This window comes from Zalophus californianus, chromosome 1, assembly GCF_009762305.2.
Source record: "Zalophus californianus isolate mZalCal1 chromosome 1, mZalCal1.pri.v2, whole genome shotgun sequence".
NCBI classification, from domain to species: domain Eukaryota; kingdom Metazoa; phylum Chordata; class Mammalia; order Carnivora; family Otariidae; genus Zalophus; species Zalophus californianus.
Window position 1 is genome coordinate 42,568,991 of NC_045595.1, and position 6,448 is coordinate 42,575,438.

Sequence of the window (6,448 nt, forward strand, 5' to 3'; positions counted from 1 at the left end):
CCCTTTACAATTCCACCCAAAACCATAAGATACCTAGGAATAAATCTAACCAAAGAGGCAAAGAATCTGTACTCTAAAACTTTAGAATACTCATGAAAGAAATTGAGGAAGACACAAAGAAATGGAAAAACGTTCCATGCTCATGGATTGGAAGAACAAATATTGTGAAAATGTCTATGCTGCCTAGAGCAATCTACACACTTAATACAATCCCTGTCAAATTACCATCAACTTTTTTTCACAGAAATGGAACAAATAATCCTAAAATTTGTATGGAACCAGAAGAGACCCCAAATAGCCAGAGGAATGTTGAAAAGAAAAGCAAAGCTGGTGGCATCACAATTCCGGACTTCCAGCTCTATTACAAAGCTGTCATCATCATCAAGACAGTATGGTCCTGGCACAAAAACAGACACATAGATCAGTGGAACAGAATAGAGAGCCCAGAAATGGACCCTCAAATCTATGGTTAACTCAATTTCAACAAAGCAGGTAAGAACATCCAAGGGAAAAAAGATAGTCTCTTCGACAAATGGTTTTGGGAAAATTGGACAGCCACATGCAGAAGAATGAAACTGGACCATTTCCTTACACCACACACAAAAATAGACTCAAAATGGTTGAAAGACCCAAATGTGAGACAGGAGTCCATCAAAATCCTTGAGGAGAACACAGGCAGCAACCTCTTCGACCTCAGCCGCAGCAACTTCTTCCTAGAAACATCACCAAAGGCAAGGGAAGCAAGGGCAAAAATGAGCTATTGGGACTTCATCAAGATAATAAGCTTTTGCACAGGAAAGGAAAACAGTCAGCAAAACCAAAAGACAACTGACAGAATGGGAGAAGATATTTGCAAATGACATATCAGATAAAGGGCTAGTATCCAAAATCTATAAAGAACTTCTTAAACTCCACACCCAAAGAACAAATGATCCAATCAAGAAATGGGCAGAAGACATGAACAGACATTTTTCCAAAGAAGACATCCAAATGGCCAACAGACACATGAAAATGTACTACTCCATATTGCTCGGCATCATGGAACTCCAAATCAAAACCTCAATGAGATACCACCTCACACCAGTCAGAATGGTTGAAATTAACAAGTCAGGAAATGACAGATATTGGCGAGGATGCAAAGAAAGGGGAACCCTCCTACACTGTTGGTGGGAATGCAAGCTGGTGCAGCCACTCTGGAAAACAGCATGGAGGTTCCTCAAAAAGTTGAGAATAGAGCTACCCTACAACCCAGCAATTGCACTACTGGGAATTTACCCCAAAGATACGAATGTAGTGATCCAAAAGGGCACGTGCACCCCAATGTTTATAGCAGCAATGTCTACAATAGCCAAACTATGGAAAGAGCCAAGATGTCCATCGACAGATGAATATATAAAGAAATGTGGTATATATACACAATGGAATATTATGCAGCCATCAAAAAATGAAATCTTGCAATTTGCAACAATGTGGATGGAACTAGAGGGTATTATGCTAAGCAAAATAAGTCAATTAGAGAAAGACATGTATCATATGATCTCACTGATATGGGGAATTCTCAATCTCAGGAAACAAACTGAGGGTTGCTGGAGTGGTGGGGGGTGGTAGGGATGGGGTGGCTGGGTGATAGACATTGGGGAGGGTATGTGCTATGGTGAGCGCTGTGAATTGTGTAAGACTGATGAATCACAGACCTGTACCTCTGAAACAAATAATACATTATATGTTAAAAAAAAAATAGAAGATAGTAGGAAGGGAGAAATGAAGGGGGGGATTCGGAGGGGGAGACAAACTGTGAGAGACTATCGACTCTGAGAAACAAACTGAGGGTTCTAGAGGAGAGAGGTGTGGAGGGATGGGTTAGCCTGGTGATGGGTATTAAAGAGGGCACGTACTGAATGGATCACTGGGTGTTATACGCAAACAATGAATCATGGAACACTACATCAAAAACTAATGATGTAATGTAGGGTGATTAACATAACGTAATAAAATAAAATAAAATAAATAGACTCAAAATGGATGAAAGGCCTCAATGTGAGACGGGAATCCATTAAAATCCTTGAGATCACAGGCAGCAACCTCTTTGACCTCAGCTACAGCAACTTCTTCCTAGACACATTGCCAAAGGCAAGGGAAGCAAGGGCAAAAATGAACTATTAGGATTTCATCAAGATAAAAAGCTTTTGCACAGAAAAGGAAACAGTCAACACAACCAAAAGACAACCAACAGAATGGGAGAAGATATTTGCAAATGACATATCAGATAAAGGGCTAATATCCAAAATCTATAGCTCCCAGATATTATCAGAATGAATGGATAATCTTGGGAGGTATTTAACATTTACTTTTTGCGCTTTTCACGCAGTCTGGTAAACCACTCAGTGAAGACACTGTCAAATGGATTTAAGCATTGAATGAGAGTATAGTCTGGAGCAGTCATTCTTATTTTTATGTTAAAGAGTAAATTTTTCACATTAGGATCATTGGCAGAGATGGAAGGACTCAAAATTGCATTAACTGTATTATTTATTGATAAACAATAGTGGAATCACCACTAGAGAATGACACAGTGTTTGGAAAGTAGCCATAGTTACAACTGGCCTCGTTTTTTGACTCTTTATCATTGGGATGCCATTTGAGTAGAACTGTTTATTTTCCTGGATGCACTTTCTCAAACATTCAGTTTGGATAAATATAATGTTTTCAGAACTATCTTGAAATTTTACAAACTACTTACAACAAGAGTTATTTCAGTATCTATTTGACAATGTTCTCAACATTCTGTGTAACAGGCATTGCTGGTAACAATATATCTTTGTTTGGGAGAACAAGACAATATCCACCTCAGTCAAAAATTTGTAACTGCAGGTGCATTACTTCCCAGGTAGTAATATCACTTTGGTTGTAACATTTGACCTTTGACCTCAACATATTTTAATTGTATAATAAATTAACATATAGTAAAGGAGATACGGCCTCAAAATGGCAGCCGTGTATTTGCTATTAAAAGTTTTATTATTTTATTATTTTTATTGTTATGTTAATCACCATACATTACATCATTAGTTTTTGATGTAGTGTTCCATGATTCATTGTTTGTGCATAACACCCAGTGCTCCACGTTAAAAGTTCTATTATTTCAAAATTTAAAAATCCCTAATAGTTCTGAAGTAGAATGATATTAGACATATTTAGAACTATTTTAGATTAATATTTAGAACAGGATTAGCCAAATATAATGCTATCTATGATGTCTGGTATGCTTCTAGGTAGACTTGATCCATATATTCTGGAAAATTTACATGAGTTCTTTGTACTGAATATATGTTACTTTTTTCTGAAAGGATTAAGGTGAAGATAAACAGGTGTATGAGTTGCTCAAAATGCATAAAAACTAACAGTGATCCTTTTTTTACATCTTATTATGTCATTAACATCTTTGGATTTTCTCTTTACTACAAATAATCTATTTCAATATGTACTTGCTTTATTGTAATATATGCTTTAAAATACATATGCATAACTTAAATATTTATAAGTTCAAATAGATATTTTAGTGTTATAACCCTCAAGGAAACTGGGGTTTCCCTGGAGTGTGGCAAAATCGGAGTTACCAATTATTGTTTTTAAGTTTCTGTATTTTAGTCGTACAATCTGCCAGATTGCAAGCATACTGTTTTTCTGTTGGAAATGGAAAAATGCTCATGATGTTGTCTTAGACAAGGCTTCCAGCCTTTTAAAAGGGCAGGATATATCTGAGCTGCTAATTTTGCCAGTTCAGTCTTTATCCTCTTTGTGGAGAAAATCAAAGGGATATCAGTTGATGCCAGTGCCAATTACAGAAATGTTATAGTTGATGCCTTTGAAAGTCTTATGTTAATTTGACACTTCATTAGTTGGAAATTTTTCCCCTTGGTTCCAGCTTCCACCTTCCCAGTTTAAATCTAGAAAACAACCACAGTAACAGCATCTTTGCCAGCTACTTCACATTTGGAGAACTGAACACTGTAACTCAGCTTGGGGGAAGGTGATAACATTGGACTGATTCATCTTATGAGCCTTTTGTTGAGGGTAGTTACTAGTAATTGGACTACTTCTGCGTGCAGAATCCGTGGGTTAGCTTCCCCCTCTGATGGAAAAAACCTGGAGTTTGCTGGTTAGCTAGCAAATGCAAAATTAAGCAGTTTCGCTGGGATCTAAATATATACAGTTGAGTGTGGGTGACTGTTACACAGCTACAGAAAAATCCACATGCCAGTGTATTTGCTTATGGTGTTTTGGAAAATGGAATCCTTTAGAGAGAGAGAGAGAAAGCACAGACTTTCAACTCCATTGATTTTAATTAAGCCTACCATAGCCTGGCAAACACTGTAAAATTCATGAATCTGATGAGACAAAAGAGATTACACAATAGGTACAGGGACCAATGGCTAGTCCTTAATTACCTGAAATTGACAAGACAATGACCTGTCAAGTTAATGGAAATTATTTTTCATAAAGCCTGGATGGTATGGCAGCATGATATTAAGGTTTAGAGGAAAAAGAAGCCTGGACTAAAAAAACAGTTCCTTGTCATTATTAATGAGTATGTATGAAAAGATAGAGACTAGAAAATGCTGATGATGTAGTAAGTGGAAAAAAGAGAAGGTAGAAAATAGTATAATCCGTGTGTTTCCATCTTAGTGAATTTTTTTTTAATTGAAGTATAGTTGACATACATCATTACATTAGTTTCAGGTGTACAACAAAGTGATTCAACAACTTTATATATTATGCTATGCTCACCACAAGTGTTGCTACCCTGTCACCATACGATGTTATTACAATAACATTGACTATATTCCCTATGCTGTACCTTTCATCCCTATGGCTTATTCCATAACTGGAATTTTGTACCTCCCACTCCCCTTCACCCAGTTGCCCATTCCCCAACCCCTGTCTTCTCTGGCAACCATCAGTTTGTTCTCTGTACTTACGGGTCTGTTTCTGCTTGTTGTTGTTGTTGGTTAGTTGATTTATAATCATTTGTTTTGTTTTTAGATTCCACATATAAGTGGAACTATTTGGTATTTATCTTTGTCTGACTTAATTCACTTAGCATAATACCCTCTAGGTCCGTCCATGTTTTTGCAAATGGCAACCCCTCGTTCCTTTTTATGACTTGGTAATATTCCATTCTATATATCTATTTTGGTGAAATTTAAATACACAGAACCATTTTGGTGTGTTCCACTAATGCAGGATGTATATATATATAGTCACTTATCTTTTTATTTAGTGTTTTTTTTTTTCAGGTAATCATTAGATTGCCCTATCTGCTATGCTAGAAAAGAATCTGGTATTGCTTCTGTGCCGTTTTGCCAAACACAGAAAGATCTGTGTCTGAATAGTGCACCAGTGCCATTCTTTTTCAATGCACCCAGTGTTACTGTCAAAGGCTGGTCATGTAGAGCTTCACACTTGTCTACTGCTACTGGGTTAATCTTGCTGATTGAAGCCCCAGGCAGAGTAGTGCATATAAAGCATCAGTAATAGAGTCCCGTGTTCTATCCTTACTCTACAACACACAATGACGGAGTTGGTAAGACTGGGTTTGGAGGAGTTTTAGCAAGAGAACTCTGCTGGCTCAGCCACCACAAATTCTTGTTCTTCTGAGCTGGTCCCAAGTCACTGGGTTAAACCATGATGGATTATATCAGTATATATCTCTAATTTCACATCCAGGGTGTAGTGACTGGAATTTAAGTCCCTTTTCTTTTCTGTTTCTAATAGCCTGCTTTCTCCCTGTATTGCCCACATTTTGCTTTCTAATCAGTTATGTCTAATTTCAAGATAATGAATGGCCAACTGTCTTAAATTCACATATCACAGAGGACAAAAGTTAGCACTTAAAAGATAAGTAAAAATCAGCATCTTTGATTTAAAAACAAAACAGAAGCAAACAAGCCCCTGAAAATCATAAATTATCTATTGTTTCAGTGATCTAAGTTTATGTCTTTATATGTACATGCACTTAAAAAATATCAAGATACTAAACAGATAAGAACAGATACTATACTTGATCTTAGCCAAAAGGCTGAGAAGCGATGAAGAACCATATGATCCTCTCAATAGATGTAGAAAAAGCATTTGACAAAGTACAGCATCCTTTTTTGATCAAAACTCTTCAGAGTATAGGGATAGAGGGTACATACCTCAATATCATAAAAGCCATCTATGAAAAACCCACAGCAAATATTATTCTCGATGGGGAAAAACTGAGAGCGTTCCCCCTAAGATCAGGAACACGGCAGGGATGTCCACTATCACCACTGCTATTCAGCATAGTATTAGAAGTCCTAGCCACAGCAATCAGACAACAAAAGGAAAAATAAAAGGCATCCAAATCAGCAAAGAAGAAGTCAAACTCTCACTGTTTGCAGATGATATGATACTTTATGTGTAA

General features: G+C 36.9%; 1 pseudogene; it reads right to left on the reverse strand.

Moving 5' to 3' along the window:
- Window positions 1-5,972: 5,972 nt before the first annotated feature.
- LOC113919143 lies at window positions 5,973-6,091 on the reverse strand (annotated as a pseudogene).
- Window positions 6,092-6,448: the final 357 nt, after the last annotated feature.